Source organism: Panthera pardus, unplaced genomic scaffold (assembly GCF_024362965.1).
Source record: "Panthera pardus isolate Hobbes unplaced genomic scaffold, ASM2436296v1 HiC_scaffold_15, whole genome shotgun sequence".
NCBI lineage: Eukaryota > Metazoa > Chordata > Mammalia > Carnivora > Felidae > Panthera > Panthera pardus.
The window spans coordinates 86,060,704-86,079,345 of record NW_026526710.1 but is presented as its reverse complement, the minus strand read 5'-3'; the positions used below and the strand labels follow the sequence as shown (position 1 = coordinate 86,079,345).

Genomic DNA, 18,642 nt, shown 5'->3' with positions numbered 1-18,642 from the left:
ATTCCCTAATCTCCTCTGACAGACAGACAGGATTCCGTTTCCTTGATCACAGAAGTAAAGATACTTGCCCCCCTCCACCACCACAGCACAAGGCACGCCCCAAGGGGACCTGGGGGTGTGTTTCACACGCCGCGTAGTCAAGTCGATGGCTCTCTCTCACCGCAAGGCGCCCTCTGGAGTAACACTCGACAATTACCACTAAATGCGATGCTTCAAGATGGAAAACATTTCTTTTCACAGGAATGCCTAAAATCTACCTCAAGGGCAAGAAGAAAGAAATAAAAGAGAAGATCATACCAGAACTTCAGAAGTACTTAGAGCAGAGCTTTTCTGGAGTCAAGGTAGAGCCGCATCCTATCGAGACTGATGGCTTCATTTTGAGGAATACGAAGCAAGAAACCAGGCCGGAAACGAAGCAAGAGATTCTAATTCACCTCCTTTCACGTGAAACACCTTATTCCACAAAGCACAACAGTTACAGTAAATCCACATCACCTCTGGCAGGAGCGCTGCTGGGAAATCGATGGAAGCTGCCCCGGCAATTTCCAGATAAACTCTCGTTAAAAATCTCGATCGGTCCACGATTAAAACGGGCCGCTCAGGAAAATCTGGCATAGGGCCTTCTGGAGGATTTAAAGGGCTGCGCAGAAGACATTCTTTTGATTCCACAGCTTTAAAAAGTAGGATTAGAACATTTCTATCATTTCCATTGCGCCTTCCTCTTACAAAACTATCTTAGAACTGAGAACTTACAGGACGTTTTCTGAAATTAAGGACGCTTTTGTGGGGATTTTTAAGTGGCCGTCACAACGGGTACGGTTAGTAGTGCACCAGAAATATTCCCGAGTCTGTGGGCTGGACGGACCTGCCCGAGCACGGGAGCGAGCAGCGCTTGCGGGACCGAGAAAGGACAGAACTTTCCTTCCGTCCTTGACTGTGGAGAAGCAACAGAGGTGATGCCACAAAACAACCCCCATGGGGTAGAAGGGCGGTCAGAGAGCAAGGTCCGCTGAGGGGCCTGGAGGACGGAGGGGCCAGCTGGACCCTCCACACTGCCCGTTCTGCTGCTCTGAAAGGTCCCTTCCACACTGCGATCTCCATTGGGTAACCCCCTTTCGCATGGCCTTGATTTTGTTCTTGATGCTTCTCTGTATTCTCCAAATGTTCTATAATGAGAAACGTCTAATTTTTAATCAGAAAAAAAAAAATCAACGAAACATGCAAGCAAATGGGAGACGTGCCAGGGGTCAACGAGCTGTCACTAGCCTGTGCTGTCACTCTCCTTTCTCAAGTGTCCCCTCTTCTTGCCTATAAAGTGACAGGAGGGTGGGAAGATCGCTGGTCCCTTCGTCCCGACCGTCTGTGGCTCCGGGTACAGCCTTCCTGTGGAGCACAGAGTGGCGGCGATTTCACCCAGATCCTAAAGTTCCCTCTGGCTTCTGGAAGGCTCCGCTCCACCTCCGCTTCTCTTAAGACCACGATACCTCGGTGTTTCACACCCAACACAACGTGCAAGTCTGCGTCCCACGCCGTTCCCAGAGAACCGACAGCCTGAAAAGCCATCTGCCAAGTCATGGTGAGGTAGCAACGATGCTGACGACAGTATGACAGCCTGCCCGAGGAGACACTCGCGTTTTGAGAGGGAGGTCCGGGACATGCCCTACAGGAAGGGCCTCTAGCAGGATGCGTGCTCGCTGAGGGAGGTGCTTCCTGACCACGTGGACCGGCTGTTCTGGGCTCAAACATCACCACGCAGGAGCCCCTCAAGGTAGACTAGCTGCGTACAGACCTCTCGCTGAGCGTGTCTTATGCTCTAAAAACGTTTTCAATCCTAATTCCAAATTAGAAAAGGGAAATGAATGGGGCGCCTGGGTGGCTCAGGCGGTTAAGCGCCCGACTTCGGCTCAGGTCATGATCTCATGGTCTGTGAGTTCGAGCCCCGCGTCGGGCTCTGTGCTGACCGCTCAGAGCCTGGAGCCTGTTTCGGATTCTGTGTCTCCCTCTCTCTCTCTGCTCCTCCCCCGTTCATGCTCTCTCTGTCTCAAAATTAAATAAACATTTAAAAAAAAAAGCACTTAAAAAAGAAAAGGGAAATGAAATGCTTTTATTATTTCTGAGGTTGTCACTTAATGTTCACACCAACCTAGAGAACAACACGTCACTTATTCAAAAGATTATAATGATTTACGATTCTCTTGGAACCTTCTCCCCTCGCGACTACTTGTGCCCAACCCTCCCACCTCCTAACCTCACAGGCTCATCACGAGGCGTCCATATGTTAAGCTATTTTGAGTTGGCCCAGCCCTACATGGGAGCCACATTAGTGACGGCATCAGTCCGAATGTCCTCAGAGGGGCCGCAGGCGGGCCACTGCTGAGCTGTGCTGCATTTAAACCTCTGGAAGAAAGCGGACCCGATTTCTGAGGGCTGCTGTGTGAGCAACAGCTACCCAACCACAAAAGGACCTTCAGGCAGGCGGCCGGGTGACGAGAAGGACCACCTGCCCCGAGGCGCCCCCTAGAAGGCAGACCGCTGGTGTCCCGGGGAACAGACTACCTGTTGGCGGAGGTCTCCACGGCGTCGGGGGGGGGGGGTAACCACGTGGGCCACACGCTTTAGCAAGCAGGGCTGTGCACTTGTTCAGGGGTTGGTTCGCATACGAACTTAAACCTTCTCCCAAATACAGAAGAGGACCGCCTGTTTAAAACTGGGAACATTTACAACAAAGTGGTATCTCCGAGTAAACTAGGTTAACAAAGGTTTCTAGTGTTCGTGCTGCCCGTGGTATTTTCAGATGGAGGAGAAATCCCATCTATGCAACCCTAAATTTTGAGTAAACTTACCACAGAGCATGATCCCGCACGTGTGGTCCTGGGAGAGAGGGACATAGATGTCACGCCACGTCTGAACCCCCAGTCACAGCTCCCAACTGAGAGACGGGCCCACAGGTGCCCATGATGGACAGATGTGCCCTCACGTGTCCCTGATGCAGGGTTGTGCCCGTAAGTGCCCCCGATGGAGGACTCTGTCTGCAGGGGACCCCCCAAGCCATCACACCCTCAGCCCATATCGCTACCGGGTCCCCTCCACCTCCGCTGGCACCAGGACCTCAGTACAGAAGGCTTGTCCACAGGACCCTTTTCGGGACCGTCTGTTACCTCTTAGGAGTTAAAACCCCCGGTCAATGTCCAGATCTGATGGGCTGAGTCCAACAAATCCCGAGAGCACTGCGCGGACGGCCTGGCTTTGCTGGGGCTCTCCCGCACCTCCGCCAGGCCAGGCGAGGCAACCCACAGACCGACGCGGGGACAGGCCCCCAGGACTGTTCACTACCAACCAGAGCAACACCCTGGGAGAGCCTGCCGGCCACACCCCCCACACAGGTGCACTTCATGAAGACACAGGAGCACTGGCTCAATTCGGGTGAAAATCTGGGCCAGAAACTACCGCGAAGGGGCCGCCACGCCTCTTGACTCGGAGGCCACTGTGTGGGCCAGGGCGTCACCCTCACCCAGGCAGGCTGGAGGCCCAGGACAGGCCTCCGGACAGGCCAGGGATCTGCGATTTTAATTCTGCTCTCAGATCTGTCACGGCCCAGACTCAAAGTGGCCGCAGCCACACCAGAGACCTCACCTCGAGCCGTAAACACTGTCTGTGCCACACGTCCGGGTCCGACCCGACGCTGGGCTGCCCAGCCGGGGTGCACAGAAACGCTGCTGCGGACAGATCCGTGATGGGGAAACTTCCAGAAGCAGGGTTCCAGAGCACGCCAGCCACGAGGGGCCTCCTTCTGGGGTGCAGAAGCGGTCGTGTGTGTGTTTATGCAGAACGGTGCCCGTTGTAGGGAGCTCCTTTCTAATGCTTCCGGCTTCTGTAATCCACTCGATGCTTCCTTACTACGGTTCCATACACTTCGCTGAAGAAAAGTCACGTGAGCAGAAGGGAAGAAACGAGTAACCCTGGCACCTCAGGGCTCATAAGTGTATGTCCAGGGCTCTGGACGGGGCTGTGCGCACAGCTGAGTATGAGGCGACTTTTAAAATTCAGGTCTTACGGCTGCACTGTCACCACGTGCTTGTCCACCCGCTACTTGATTGTGACTAGTTTGCCAGGTTTCCCCGAATTTTTCTAAACTACCAGGAATTTAAAGACAAAATAAACGAATCATCACCACACCTGAAAACTGTTCCAAATGGAAGTGCGAAGAGTTCTAATCTTTCTAGTAGCTTCCTTGTACTTTTCAAGTGGGTGCCAGCTATCCTAGATCCAAGCGTGAAGGGGAGAGTCAGCTAGTGATGGTCACGTCTGGTCCACACGTGATGGTCACGTCTGGTCTACACGGCTCACCCGGCTTGAGGGAGGACACGTTCCTCAGGAGGTGGTGTCCACTTCCGCTCTGTCTCCAGCACCTTGTCCAGCCCTTCCTACTGGCCAGGCCCGGGAGGTACTTTTACTCGCTGTGCGTGCGCTCTACCGTCCCACTTACCGTCTCACTGGGTAGGCTCACTGCGTCTCCGGTGTGACCGTGTCCTTTCTCCAAATGACGTACCTGCCTTTCCTCCTCGTTCTGAGGTCCTCTCCGTAGAAACTCAGCGAGAGGAGCTGAACGCCACGGCCACTCGCTGCGTTCTGCCTACTTCCCGGGATAGGCAGAGGTCAAAGACGGCAGCTGGGCGTGCCGACCCTCGGCCAACTCTGCCCTCAGTGAGTGAGCAAGTCGGGTGCGTGGAGAACAGATCCTTCGTCTCAACCAGAGGGTTTCTTCAGCAGCTCAGGGCTCTCTCCCTCTCGCTGGGATCCTGGGCCTCCGCTGGGGGAGCATCTGTGAACTACAGGAAGACAAAGAAGACGTGACGACCCAAAACATACTTTTAATGTATCGTTTTGTTTTGTTTTGTTTTAAATGTTGCTTTTTAACAACTTCTAACCCATGTTCACATTTTGGGCTGAGGAAACAGAACTACGTTTAAAAGCAACCGAGATGATGTGTGTATTAGGGTTCTCTAGAAAAATAGAACCAACAGGTAGTGTATGTATACAGGTAGTGATTTTCAGGAAATAGCTCACATGATTGTGAGGTTTGGGAAGTACAAAATCTGCGGTAGGACGGTAGGCTGGAGACCCAGCAAGAGTTGATGCTGCAGGCTGAGTCCAACTGCTGGCAGAATTTCTTTTCAGAGGCTCAGTCTTTTCCCATTTAGGCCTTCAACTGATTAGGTAAGGCCCACCACACAATGCAGGGAAATCTGGTTTACTCAAAGCCTATCAAATGTTAAACGACTTAAATGTTAATCTTATCTGAGAAACATCATCACAGAACATTCAGAATAATATTTGACCAGATATCTGGGCCACAACCCAACCAGGTTACCACATCAAATTAACGCTCACAATATGCTTCAGATTATTTTGGGGTACAACTTGTGTGACTTCCAAAAAGTGTCCTCAAAACGCAGCACTTCCAGGGACATTAAACTAAGTCCTCACCTCACACCGCCCCTTCTCTAGCAGGACCCGGGAGCACGGTCTCTATTTCACCTCCTGCAGCCCTTCCAGGGGGAGCCAGCTCTCACCCTCCTGGCTCTGCTTGTCCTCACCATGCATCCCATCTCTCCTCTCTGCCTGTCTCCCCCGGGCCTTGGGGCATGTTTTTGCGATTGCACTTCAAGCCCCCCACTCCTGGAACCCCCGAAGCCTCACCTCTGGGCAGCCCACCTTCGCCATCTTTGGTGAAGACAAAGTTATCGTGCTTTTAAAATCTCTCTCAGGGCGCCTGGGTGGCTCAGTCGGTTGAGCGTCTGACTTCGGCTCAGGTCACGATCTCGCGGATCATGGGTTTGAGCCCCACATCGGGCTCTGTGCTGACAGCTCGGAGCCTGGAGCCTGCTTCGGATTCTGTGTCCCTCTCTCTCTGCCCCTCCCCACTCATGCTCTCTCTCTCCTTCAAAAATAAGCATAAGACAAGACAGAATAGAATAGAACAGAATCAAAAAAATCCAATCCAATCCAATCCAATCCAATCCAATCCAATCCAATCCAATCTCTCTCAAAATACGTGCCGCCCTGCTCTTTCTATTCCCACTGCCACTGCCCGTTTCCGGGCCCTCGGCATCGGATCGGGGTCTACACGGTGAAATGACCTCTGATCTGCTATCCCTGCTCCAGCCTCCTCTGTTCAGGACAGGGCTGTTCTCTGAAACACAGACGCAATCTTGCCATTCTTCTGCTTAAGGGCTTTTGGTGATTTCTGGAGCCTTCTCCGCAACCTCTAAACCTCTCAGCCTCGTCTCTGAAGCCACAACACCAGTCTTTTCTTGTAGATGCCACGCTTTTCTTGTATTTCCATTACGGGTTGAATTTTGTCTCCTGAGTCCCTCAGGAAAGATATGTTGGAGGCCTAACTCCCAGGACCTCAGAATGTGACCTTATTTGGACACAGGGTCTTTACAGGGGTGATCCAGTCTCAATAGGATCACTAGAGTGGGCCCTAATCCATATGACCGGTGCCTTTGCTAAAGGAGGAACTGTGGACACAGACGTGAAGAAGACAGAGGTCAGGGAGCCTGTCTAAGCCCAGGGTCACGGGAGACGGTCAGAAGCTGGGACACAGGCACGAAGCAGACGGTCTTTCACAAGTCCCGAAAACAGCCAACCTGCCGGCACCCTGACCCTGACTTCCAGCCCCGGCGCAGAGTCGGGGGGGTGAGCCGCCCCAGCACTGAGACAACCCTTGCTTCTGGGCCACCTTTTCATTTCTCTCATGAGGTCACGGCTCCACGTGGGTGCTCGTTCACTTCCTCCCTGGACCTCTAGCAAACTTGTACTCTTCAGCCTCAGTTTCCCTTGCTGCCCCGTGCAGGAGAGACCACCTGAGCTCCTTCCCCACCCCCACGTTCAAGCCAGCCCCCACCAATCCACAGAGAAGGACGGCCGCTCATCATGTGGGCCCGAACTCCGAGCATTCACGAGGCCGGGTTTGGGGACAAAGAGGCTCGGCCGCGTCTCCCTCCCCCAAGTGGGAGAGTCAGCGGCCAGGAGCCCCCTGCCAGCCTCCTCTCCATGTGCGCCTGGAGCTGCGGGCCAATGCCCGTGGCGCCACGTGGCGACCTGGGACCCGGCAAGATGTCAGCATTTGGATACAGACCTGGGGAAGCTTGACTCCTCGGCTTCATCGGAGCGCCGCACGGGGCTGCCGCGTACAGCTCAGGACACAGGTCATTCTGTAACTCTGCCAGAGCAGGGGGCACAGGGGGATGGGTACGGCCAGATTCGATCACTCCCGGGTTTTTGTCGGGACTGCTGTTAAACCCCCAGGCCCTCTACAGTCCCTGGCGTGCCTGTCCTCCCGGAACTTTTCACTCCTTTCCTCGCAGGCTCTATCACTTTGCGCACGACTCTTCTGTAAGACGATCCGGTTACGGTTTGGTTGGGTGTCTACTGGAGTCCTTACTTTTGCTTCTTTGGCCCTCCCCCAACACTCACTCCCCAAGGCTGGACTCGGAGCCCCGGGAAGACAGGCCCTTTCTGTGCCCATCCTGGTACCTGTGGACACGAGCTCCACGCCTGGCTAACTCGTGTCCTCACCGTGGGGCTCGGTGGCACGTGGTACACCGCAGAATCGAGCGGAACCACAGCAAGGTGAAAAGAGAAGAGTGAAAGAATGTGACATGGATGGTCCTGAGCGGGTCGAGGGTGGAACTGGCAGGGCAGCGTCTCTCTGGGACAGAGCCCCGGGCCCCAGGTACAGCCTCCCCGTTGAACCTGGACGACACACACAGAACAAGGGTTTTCGGACCCTGGACGATAAGCATCACGGGGCAGAGATCTGTGCGCGAAGGTGGGTCCCACCACTGCCCTCGGCTCACTGCCTGAAGAGACAGGGTGGCCGCAGTGCCAGGAGGGAGAGCCCAAGCAGCGCCCAGCGGTCCTCCTGATGCCAAGTCGGGGAGACTGAGGCACAGAATTCCCAGGTCAGAGTGGCAGAGAGGACAGACACACACATCGGTGTGGAGGCCCCACCTCACGGTCTCAGCGGGGTACTGACGAGCACACGCAGGTGAGGCCCAGAAAAAACCACTGGAAAGAACGGGACGGAAGATTCCCGGAGCTCACCCACAGTGGGGACTGGCTCGTGTCCACAGTGCAGGGGGCACTGAGCCTACTCTGGGGCTACCATCCCAGAAGCGAGGCACCTTAGCCCTGAACCAGGCACTCTTTCCGTTCAGCCTAACGATGCTTCAAAGCAAGACCCAAAAGGATCAAACGTTTCCAAGTAATTTGTGTCCCAGAATTAAGTTCAAAAATATTGGAAGGAACACCAAAAAACCCAGCACCCAGAATCCAAGTGTTTGTTTACTTCACTTTTTACTATTGAAATATACCATTCACCCACACATTCCTGCAAACTTCTCTCTCACATGAGAAGATGGCACCATGGATACACCATTGGGACGTCCCTGAAGTTGTTCAGGACAGACTTGCTTTGATCTGTCTACACTCTCTCCACGGGCCCCTCTGCCAGGGGCACGCATCCTTAGAGAAGACGTCCTATAACAAACGGACACTCACACCTGACAAACCTGAATGGATGAAAATAACAAAACAGAGTATCTGAAATTCTAACTGTCCCAGAAAACACGGGAACAGCACCCATAAGAAATTTCTGCCTGGGGGGTGGGGGGTGCCTGGGTGGCTCAGTCGATTGAGCGTCCGACTTCAGCTGAGGTCATGATCTCGCGGTTTGTGAGTTTAAGCCCCACGTCGGGCTCTGTGCTGACAGCTCAGAGCCTGGAGCCTGTTTCAGATTCTGTGTCTCTCCCTCTCTCTCTCTGCCCCTCCCCCACTCACGCTCTGTGTGTCTCTCTCCTTTAAAAAAAAAAAAACATTAAAAAAGTTAAACAAACAAACAAACAAACAAATTTCGGCCTGGGGTCTTGGCCTCATGAGCACCGATCCTGAGCAGCCAAAAGGAGCAAATGTTGGCGCCTTCTTCATCTTGCCCGGTTCCTACTGCACCAGTCAAGAATGGCCCAGATTTACTATCGGGATAATAAAAAGAGCAAAATAATCATTATAGCATGCGTTTATTTTATAATCATTTGCAAACTGCATCAACCACAACACGGTTGTGTTGTTAATATGAAGAAAGGCGAATATGAAGTCTTACGGTAAAGAAACGTAAGACGCTATCACTGTATCGACGGGAAAGGGGTGTCGTCCAGACAACTTTCTATTTCCGGAGTTTAAGTATTGCTCTGTCACGTGGACTTGAAATGTCACAGGCTGTGCCTGCTGCCACCAGTTTGGATGTGCCACAGGGGGGCTGGCCTTTGACAGCATAATCCAAGCAGCACGAAGAAAACCAAGTGCTGAGTCAATAGAAACTCATGCCGAAGTTGTGGTGGTCACACCGGGTGGCTCACTGATACCTCCCTTGGCAACAGTCAGCTGGATTTTTCAGTCTTCCTTCTTTTTCTCTGAGTGACCTCAGCATGAATCGTGGAGGGCGGTCTGCATTCAAATGGAGAAACTCTTGATCCCGATGGACAAGATGTCTCTTTAACTCCTCAAAGATGGTTCGACTGGACGTCTGTGGGTCCCACGGAGGGATCCGGGAATGGTTAGAAGAGTTAACAATGGGAAGTGCACACGTGGAGACCACCAACCTGCTGGCAGCGTGGGAGCCCAGAGACCGCTCCAGGGTCCCCACCCAGAGTTCCGTGAAGGCCTCGTCTCCTGGCTGTTCCTTTCATCCCCTCAGCCAGTCGCCTGCTGGATTCCTACCCCGGAGAGAAGCAAACCAGCCAGATGCTCCCTCCTCTGCCTCACACTGGCGCACCCTCCAAAGGCTACTTCTTCTCTGCCCTCACATCCCCCCAATTCTGCAGCTCCTCCCCCCGCACCGCACCTTGATGAGGGACCATAAGGCAGGCTGAGGGCAAAGTACAAGCTGGCACGTCCCTCACCCCCAGGTGGGACCAGTGTGATAGTCCTCAGGTGCTCCTGGCAGTCCAAGGACAAAGGGAAGGACAGAAAACAAATGGTCAAACTGATAAGACTCTCCATCAGTTTACAAATACCTTAACAAATTATAAGAAAAGGGTAATCTTATCAATAGCCTAATCTCCAGAAACTCCCTACTGTCTTAAGGACAACGCTTTGTGAGAGGGAAAAACAACCCCAGTTTGCCAATCCCTGGGCCTCAGGTATCTCAGGAGTCCTCATTAGCACATGAAAGTCCTTCTGGAGGCCTCCCTTGTGCCTTTCCCTCCCCCAACCCCACAGTATATCACCAGTCACTCCTCACAACCCCAGTGCAATGCTTTCTGCCCACGGGTCCCGTCCCCGTGCTTTAATACAATATGCCTGCACCAAAGATGTCTTCGAGAATTCTTTCTTGGCCGTCAGCTCCAAACCCCACCGCAACGCAAAACCTCACCACTCTTGCCCAGCCACCTCCTTGGTGCCTTCTCCACACCGAAGGGAAAGGAATAGTGTTTGAACATCACAAGGGTGCTGGCGTGGGGGAAGGTCTCATCATCCGTCTTTGCTCTCTGTGTGGTCCACACACTAGGAGCCTGTCAAGAATGCAGATTCCCAGGCTTGCCCCAGAGCTCCTGAGATAAGATCCACATTTCCACAAGACACACAGGTCATTTGTGGGCACGCTGATGTTTGAGAAGCACTGGGCTAGGTGACTCTCCCTACCCTTGGGACTAAGAAATGTTAGTGACTGTGGAACTAAGGGCAATTCTGGGGGGAAAAAAGGCAAATTGGACAAAAATACAATGGAGAGAAAACAAGGAGGAAAGAAGGATGGAGGGAGAGAGGGAAGAAGAAAACGACAGAAGGAGGGAAGGGAGAGAAAAATTAAGGAAGATGGATGATGGGAAAGGGAGAAAGAAAAGAGAGATGGAGGGAGGAAATGTACATGAATAGGATTTATATTAATTTGCTTATATGGATATGATTCTGAATGATCGAGGGGCGTTAACAATGGCCAAGACTTCAGGTCTAACCAGAAGACGCAATTAGCATTAACTTGTTTTCTGGTCATTCAATTTAATAAGAAGCTTAATAATTGAAAGAGTTCCTTCCTCTTTGCAAGAATTGAGAGAATTATGAAAACAATGGGCCATTACCCTCAGATTCTCACTGCTATCTTCAGAGGCTATTTTTTCCCTTATGTAACTTCAGGTTGGTAACCTTTCCTTTGTATCTGAACAAAAAGGGGGAGTGGGCTACCTCACGATATTGTACTGTGTTTAGAGATGCTGCCTCCCCCATCCCAGTCCAAGGATTTTGAGACAAAAGACCAATTAGAAATGTACTGTGCCTCAGGCTTTCCTTCTCAGAAGTGCTGAATCAATGGGCCTAGCACTTCCAAAGAAACAACAAGGCCCAACTATATGCAGGAACATTATATTGATTTATAAAAAATATAAAAAATTTACATGACATGAGATTCCATTTACAAATATGGTTCCATTTACCTTTGAAACAATGAAAGTACCGAGACAGAGAACAAATTACTGGTCGCCAGAGATAAGGAGTGGTGGCGGGTGGGGACATAAGCGTGGCTCTAAAGGAACGGCAAGAGAGAGTGCTCTGGGTAAGGGAACCGTTCTGTATCTGGATTGCAGTGGCAGTTACATGAAAACACACACGGGATAAAATGGGTTAGATGCCCACACCCACATCTTACAAACATCAGTTTCCCGGTTTTGCTATCGTACCATATTTAAATATGATACAGCCGTTGGGGGAAACTGGGTGCGGGTACACAGGACCTCTCTGCACTATCTTTAAAACTTGCTGTTAATTGCAGATTACTTCAAAATACAAATCTTGAAAACACTACGTAATTTTACACATGGCATGAGCTCAACCACACAAACCACTGCATTTGGACAAAACAAAATATAGTAAATGCATTCTTTATTATTTTTTACCAAAAAAAGTTAGACATAACCTTCCGGTGCATCATCGACATCATGGTATTACAACTTTCATGGCATTGTTATTTAGTACCATTGGAATCTGTTTCCTTCTCTGGTTTATAAAATAAAAACCTACCAAGAAAACGTCAAGTTATCAGTAAGTAACAAAGCTACAGGAAATGTTTACATTCTGGCTTGGTGAGCCATTCGTCTTTTTCATAAGCCAAACATTTGTCCTGATTTGAAAGCACGTCTTGATGTACAACTGCACTAACACAGGACGCGTTTCTTGTCTGGCACAGTTCGTTTTCTATAGAAGTGGTAGCATAGAATTAGATAAAAGTAGGTCAGTTTTACCCAGAAGATTATAACTTTATAGGGTCAAGAGAGATTTCGATCAGATTCATTTCTTACAAGAAAAGTATAACAAGTACATCTTGGGGGATATGAAATTTCAGATTTGCCGAAAGAAGTAATTTTCTCCTTGTGCCACAAATAGTTCTTTTCTGGATCATATGACCCACAAGGATGTAATGTATTATAGCTGACAATGTGGGCTCAGCCTAGTTCTCAGACCAGTATCTTTTATTTTTTTAAGTTTATTCATTTATTTTGAGAGAGAGAGAGAGAGAGAGAGAGACAGAGACAGACAGAGAAAGAGAGACAGAGAAAGGGAGGGAGGGAGGGAGGGACCTTGAACAGGGGAGGGGCAGATGAGACAGAGGGAGAGAGAGAATCCCAGGCAGGCCCCTTGCTGTCAGCACAGAGCCCAACATGGGGCTCAAACTCAAACCATGAGATCATGACCTGAGCTGAAACCAAGAGTCAGATGCTTAACCAACTGAGCCACCTGGGCGCCCCAGGCCAATATCTTAGTGGCCTTCACACTAAGTATTACTCTACTGCACTTTTTCTCTATCCGTGTATTTTTTTCCTACTTTGAAGCTCAGTGTGCTTAAAATCACAACCTTGTATATAAAAGTCAGCTTTTCTGGGGGCGCCTGGGTGGCTCAGTTGGTTAAGCATCCGACTTTGGCTCAGGTCATGATCTCATGGTCTGTGAGTTCGAGCCCCGCGTGGGGCTCTGTGCTAACAGCTCAGAGCCTGGGGCCTGCTTTGGATTCTGTGTCTCCTCCTCTCTCTCCCCTTCCCCTGCTCATGCTCTGTCTCTATACCTATTTAAGAATAAACTTTAAAAAAAATTTTTTAAACAGTTTTTCTGAAAACACTACTTTAAGTTTAGTACTCTGTTTTCACATTGGTATTTGCAATGCACCGTGAAGCCAGCCACCTTGAAGAGACCCAAGCAGAAACCTGGCCCCAGTTCATATTCTAAATAACTAAGTATCGATCAGTGTCATAGTTCAGAGCTCCACCCGTCTGAATACTAATTTTTTTCCACCCACATTCTCATTTCTCTGATCAGTGACATCTTCCAAACACAGATATTTCAGTGAAAGGTTGAGCCATAAATTTAGTCAGCTCTGTTTCAGTTATCTGTGCCTTCCAAATTTTCTTTGACACAAATTGCAAAAATTGTAGTGTTTAGAACACGCTGGGATCTTTTATTGCCTGGCTCTTATCACAAATGTCTGCCCCAAAACGTGCTTATGAAGGGCATTCCCAAGGAACAAATTAATGTTGCTCTAGTCCTCCCTAGATTTGGTACATCTGTTTTGCATTCCACCATAATTTAAAAATTTTAGGGTAGGCAATGTTCTGGTGCAGTAAAATTGCCAGGGGACTCCACAAAGCCCTGAATGCTGCCAGGCCGTTTGAAATAACATGTCAGTGAATTTGGAAAGACCTACTTTTAAAATACAAATGGGGTGAAAGAGACTTCATTCGCTCTGAGCCAGGTCCAACAAATGAGGCAAAAGAGGACCATCAAAGACTATGAAGGCAACAGAGCACTGAGGCACCTACAGCCGGACTCCCCCCAGAACTGCGGGTGCTTGGATGGAAAGCCCTATATTTACCGCCTGCCCACTCTGTGCCAGGTAGTACGCTAGGAGCTCTGCGTGCGTCATTAGAAGTCTAACGGGCAGATACTGTGAACTCCCTTTTACTAATGAGGAAACAGGCTCAGAGAAAAGTAACATCTAAGGTCTCAGATCTGGCACGCCGCAGAACAGGGATTAGGTCTGGATCTTACGGGCTGCCTTTCTGCTCCTCCTCCTATCCTGGGGGTCAGCAAAGTAGGCCTGGGCGCCAAATCCCACCTACCCTCTCTTTCGGTAAATGAAGTTTTACCAAACTGCAGCTGGGCCCCCTCACTCGGGCACAGCGTGTGGCGGCTTCCGTGCCGCGGAGGAACTGAGTAGTTGAAACTGGATATTTACTATCCAGCCTTTCGCAGAAAAAAACGTGCAGGCCCCTGCCCCGTACAATGCGACCTTCTCTTCTGAGGTCCTCCTCCGCTTACCTTGTCCTCATGCAGGAGTCCTAGACAAGTCTGCAGCAGGTCCTAAGACAGTGGCTCTCGCACGCTCCCGGAGCCAACAGAGACAGCCTCGGGAGGGCCACTTCACGTGGTTAAATCACCATCAGTGGGCAAGGGCCCGCACAGAGCCAACCCTTAATTCCCCCCCGAGGCTGCTGCCCAGGGACCCCAGCCTCAGACGGCCACTCTCGGATGACACGTCGTCAAGGCCGCCCGCACGGTAGAAGCACCCGGACGAAGGCAGGCCCGCAGCAGTGCTGTCGCATCGGGCCTCCCTTTCTGCCAGCCGCTGTGCCCAGAAAGTGTGCAGGTGCGGCCATCTGCCCCAGACGCCCAGGGCCGCACCTGTGGATGGACAGTGGACTGGGACAGCCGAGGACCACACGTGTGCCTTATTTATGGGTCACTCACTTGTGTCGGTGGCCATTGCTGCTCGTGTGCAGGACCGTGTACATGTGAGTTTGGAGACCGGCCGTCCAGAGATTTATGGCACTTAGCACTTAGAAGAGAAGGCTGTAAAGTGCCTGACAGAGCGGCTCTAAAAATTAAGACTTCTACTTCCTGAATCCACAGGCTGAAAATCCTTAAATCCCGCGGCCTGGCTGGGCTTTCCTCCTTCCGCACTGGACCCGTTCACGTGTAATACTGGGAAAAAGGGACAAGAAGAATTTAACGCAATCTTGTCTGTGAACCTTCCTCACTCTTAGTTCTTGAGATGAAGTAGAACATTCCAGTTTCATGGGAAGCTCATCAGAAGGACATCTGAGAAGGGACGGAGGTGCAGAGAAAAAGTCAGACATCCTGACAGCAGCCCGCAATCTCAACATGCTGAAGATACTCTTGGTAAAAGCCTTCTTTGTGTTCAGAGAGATCCGAGGTCACGTTGTGTCCTTGATATATACTGACTTGACTTATGTTCTAACTTAGGTCACGTATAAATTCTCTCCGTCTCGGTTTTTCGGCCCACAGCAGTTAAGGATTTGGTAAAACAGAGAGCGCTGAGCCAAACCTACGACACGGTTCCCTTTTTTTCCCTTTGGCTCTCTCTTCCTCTAAACCGGCTTCGCCAAGGGTAAGACCGCAGGCCTTGGGACATCTGAAGTAACGAAGTATAAAACGGCGGGAGCGTGAGGCTCTGTTTATTTACGGACATCATTGGCTATTCAGCTTCATTGACCATCGTCTAACCTGATTTTCTGCAACACGGAAGACACTGGCTTGGAGAACTGCTCCTTTCTGGAGCGGGAGGAAGTATTCTATTCTCTGCTGGGTTCTTTCTGCTCCGAGTCAGGCTCCCTCCAGACCTGTCCAGGGCACAGGCCAGAGTGCCTCCAAGGATGCAAGCGTGGAATCAGGTCAGTGTCGTCCACGTGTCAGTTTAGGCGGAAGAAACCCTCTCAGAGAAAGCAACCTGACAGGGTGCGTGGGTGGCCCAGCTGGTTAAGCATCAGATTCTCGCTTTTGGCTCAGGTCATGAGCTCACAGTTCACGGGTTCAAGCCCCATGTTGGGCTCCACGGCTGGCAACGTGGCGCCTGCTTGGGGTTGTCCCCCCCTCCGCCCCTCCCCTGCTGTGTCACACACACACACACACACACACTCTCAAAAACATCTAAACATTAAAAAACAAACAAACAAAAAAGGCAACTTGACATGCGGATGGAGAGAAAGAGTAAAACAGACAACCCCAAACGACAGAGAAGACACAGGACTGATATCTTGTCTTTGGCAGGTGTTGCAGTTCCTTCGTTTTGGGTGCATTTGATATCGCGGGAACTTCAAACATTTTAAGGGGCTGCAGGCCTGTGAAGCCCAGAATCCGGAAGCCCTAGAAATGATCCAACTTCCCCATCCTGGCCTGACACTCACTACTTCCTTTCCCCTGTCACCTCCGTGTTTTAATGCTTCATAACCCAAGGCTCACATCTTCAACTTTTCCAGGAGGTCCTGCGGAAAACAATAGAACCGGAACTATAAACCCTGGAGTTGTAATTTGGGTGTGCGGCCACCAGGTGGCAGTGGTGTCTCAGTCACAGGCTCCAGGCCCCTTTGCCAAATGCTTCTACGAGTGGGGCCCTGGGGCCAGGAGTTTACACTGTAGGCATGGACTTCCCCACAAATCTATGAGCAAGTTGAGACTCCAGCAGTGCAAGCCGCTTAGCATCTGGTGGCTCACGAGCAGTGGCTCAGGATGCAGACAGAGTCCGGGTAGGGGGTGTTCAGGCGAGGCTCAGGGTGGCAGGGCCGCTTGGGTCCAGCCTGCCCCCTCCTGCAGGGCACCTGCCCCTAAGGCGAGTTCTTGGTAAATGTTCCCGGCAACGTGCGAGGTTGCTGACCTTGTCCTTCCCCTCCTTGGCGGGGGGGGGGGGGGGGGGGGGGGGGGGCTGGCCTGCTGCCGGTGCAACCGGTGCAAAGGCACGGGGCTGGATCTTCCCTCCCGCCCTCTCCGACTCACAGCGTGACCCTTCACTGAGTGCGTCAGAGGTCCCCGTAAAAAAAGCCCTACCTCCTTCCTCGGGGCTAGGTTTAAGGGTTGAAGGTAAAACAGTAAAATTTATCTGGATGAATTCTTACCGTATGGTCCGTGTTCCCAGAGCTCATTCAGACACACATTCTAGAAGGTTCCTCCGGTTTCTTCTAGGTTCTTTCCAGCACGCCTGGCTCCCTGCGCCCCCAAATCCGCTCCTAACCTGTCAGGAAGGAAGGAAGGCAGGCGCAGGCCTTCTCCGCCCGGGCTGCACGACGAGGCCGCGCGGGCCGGATGGGCATCGGTCCCCAAATCACGCAGGCGGCAAGCTCTTCCCGCGACCAGGCCAGCCCGGCCCGCAGCCCCCCGGCCTTCCCCCCTCTGGGGCCCCTCCCCGCGCAGCCGCAGATCGGGGCTTGTGCGCGGCCGCGTGACGTGACCACGAGCGGCCCAGTCACGTGGCCGCAGCCAGCCAGTCCTGGGGCCGCCCGAGGCATGCTGGGTAAGCGTGGCGTGTACCTCGCCCGCCTTCGGAGCCGCGGGTCCGCGGTTACGTCTTTGTTTCAAAGAATTCTGCCGCTGGTTTCTCCTGGGCGGCCCCGCGTGGCGTCCGGGCGGACGGGTTCAGGCGAGCAGAGGACCTGTGGGAGCCGCAGAGAGAAACGGAAGAGAGACGTCGAGGACAGGCCTGTAAGAAGAGAACGATCTGGAGGCAGGCTGTCCTGCCAGATGCCCACGTGGGGTAAGGAGAGAGGGGAGAAACGGATTTGTGGCTTTATTTTTTAGTGAAATCGCTTTTGGGCATCCCTACTGTCCACCGCATTCAAGTGCACACTTTAACCCTTCGCAACCCTTGCTTCAAGTGCAGCCCCGCCCCCCACCCCGCCTCCTGCATTTCAGTGCTCTCAGGGCCGTAAATGTCCTGTTAGCCACGGCCTTCTCTTGGATTTTTCCTTTGCCATCTTGCATTGAAAACAACGCCTTAAAAGGGAGACAGGCTGAGATTTCTGCAAGACCAGTTTCATCTCAAGTTTCTCACCCACAAAGACCAGGGAAAATGGGCCCCCTTAATGGGCAGGAGCTGACACTGTGACTTATTTTAGTAACTCCAGGATGTTTTTTACCAAAAAGCTGTACATCCTCCTCTTCGAGCCAGGAGCACCACTATCTTGAGACCACAGCTCATATTTTTAGGAGGGAGCAGAATGACGGCAGCCAGGGCCAAGGGCTCTGACGTTATCTAAACATTTGAGCTCGGGTCCTTATCAGCGCCAGACCTCCGAGTTGTCCTGTGCTCCAGGGATTGCTCTCTGAACATTTGAGCACAGAAGGCAGGATTTGCTGCGAATGAAAGCCCATTAAGAGGAGCCAAGCAGGGAAAGAAATTTAAATTCCAGTCCTCTAAGCAGCTTTTTGCAAAGAAGCCCTCTTTCCCAAGCTTCCTCGTTTGCAAGAGAGGACTCCTCAAGTCTGCTGAAGACCCAGTTCCTACCTCCTTGCTGGGGGTGCTGGGCCCCCCGCCCCCAGAATCCTCTCCCATCATCCCGGGAGCCACTCTGGGAGGACCCAGGACCGTGTTGCTAGGATCACAGAGTTTGTAAGAAGTTGCAAAAGTAAGATTTGTGTGTGTGCTCTTTTTCTTAAAGGGTTTCCTTTCCCCAGAAGCTGTAACAGTCCCAAGTTCCACAAAACTTGGATCCGAGCCTGCTCTTGTGTTAACGGAGGCACACAGAGCAGTGACTGCACCCCCACGATAATGATTAACTGGGTTACAGAAAGAAACCATTATAACTT

General features: G+C 51.7%; 1 long non-coding RNA gene across 2 annotated transcripts; it reads right to left on the bottom strand.

Moving 5' to 3' along the window:
- Window positions 1-409: 409 nt before the first annotated feature.
- LOC109251760 (uncharacterized) lies at window positions 410-18,442 on the bottom strand. 2 transcript variants are annotated; one of them, XR_002073685.2, is made up of 5 exons: window positions 18,341-18,442; window positions 16,956-17,570; window positions 14,794-15,578; window positions 4,550-4,829; window positions 410-1,166 (listed from the first exon to the last, which is right to left on the bottom strand). It is a non-coding gene; the product is annotated as an uncharacterized LOC109251760 (long non-coding RNA). The 2 variants fall into 2 exon arrangements; XR_002073686.2 differs by having other exon boundaries at window positions 14,794-15,027.
- Window positions 18,443-18,642: the final 200 nt, after the last annotated feature.